Source organism: Aplysia californica, unplaced genomic scaffold (assembly GCF_000002075.1).
Source record: "Aplysia californica isolate F4 #8 unplaced genomic scaffold, AplCal3.0 scaffold01229, whole genome shotgun sequence".
In the NCBI taxonomy this organism is placed as follows: Eukaryota; Metazoa; Mollusca; class Gastropoda; order Aplysiida; family Aplysiidae; genus Aplysia; species Aplysia californica.
In genome coordinates, this window is record NW_004798499.1 from 51,196 (window position 1) to 52,506 (window position 1,311).

Here is a 1,311-nt window from a genome sequence, read left to right on the forward strand (position 1 = left end):
TGTACACCTGCATGTGTATTTTGCGGTCCTGTACTACCAAGAAAAATTTCCCTCTGGGGTAGTAAAGAATTATCTTATCTTATCTTATCTTATGAACTGATGGGTGGAAATTTCGAAGAAAAAGAGATATCCTCTTCATTATTTGCCTGCCATAGCCAGTCAGGACTGAGAGAGATACAGTGATACAGTCCGAGCAGACAGACTGAGTAGAAGCTCGTTGAGGAAGAAAAAAAAGGAAGTTGAAAATTCGCAAACGGGAATCGATTGCAAATCTTCTACGTGCGTTCAACAAGTACTCCACTGGAACCTGTATTGTGGGAAAGAGTAGTTTGTCGTTGTTGAACAGGAGTGTGTGTTTCTACATCAACTCCACCGGCGACTGTGGTTTGGTGAGTTGTAGGCTCTTCTCGTTTTTTTTAAAGCTTTAGTAAAGGTTTTACGGGGCTCGCAACTGCATAGGGTCACATGAGCGACAGAAGATTTGAGGTGTTACAAGAGAGTAACAAACATAAAAAGGAGAAGGGGAGATAAGGACGATAGATGTTTGATAGGATAGAAGAAGCAAACCACACCAGAGCACCCACTAACCACCGTAGCTCTTCGCGCTGTAAGAGGAAGACATAAGTTTAACTCCCGAATGGGAATCCTAAGTTTATCTTTATTCTTTTTTAGAAGGTCTATCATCATTTTTTTAGCATCTCAATCCTCCTGCTCGGTCACTATACCCCTCTCAGCCTGCACTGACCTTGATAGGCAGGGTAAAAGTAACCCGCATCTGAAAGAATCTACAATGTGTTGATAGGGGCGTAAAAAAACTTAGAATTTCAACGTCTTCACTTTATGCTAACGTTTTTTATAGGCAACGAGCAATCTCCACTATACTGTCTCTTTTGAGGTTGTACCTGCAGTTCAGTTGGTGTTAGGCTTGGCTGTGGTGCGAATAACCTTTGGTTTGGATAGATACAGTACATGGCATTCTTGAACTTGCATCTTTAGGGGGGATTTCAGTCCCATTGGCTAAGCCATCTAAGTAAAGGACGTTAATCTCGGAGGTACGGACTCCTAAATTACCTTACCATGAATTAATACACTCAACAACAAAAGAAACGCAAGTGATATAGAACTACAACGTACAGGAAGATAAAGACATTGGCAAGTAATTTGTGATTATAATATTGATTTTTTGTCAAATTTATTGAATAGGATTTCTCTGTTAGGAATAAGAGTCCCTTTGTAGAGAAAAAACAAGTTGAATTTGCTGTGAAAAATGATGCACTGGAGTTAAAGGGTATGTCCATAAGTCAGCAATTT

The 1,311-nt window shown here is 40.0% G+C and overlaps 1 long non-coding RNA gene across 1 annotated transcript in view; it reads left to right on the forward strand.

The window, feature by feature from the left end:
• The first annotated feature begins 129 nt into the window (after positions 1–129).
• LOC118478924 overlaps positions 130–1,311 on the forward strand; it is a 22,890-nt gene continuing 21,708 nt past the window's right edge. Inside the window, exon 1 of the long non-coding RNA XR_004859366.1 lies at positions 130–389. This is a non-coding gene — a long non-coding RNA (uncharacterized LOC118478924). The remainder of the gene's footprint in view (positions 390–1,311) is intronic.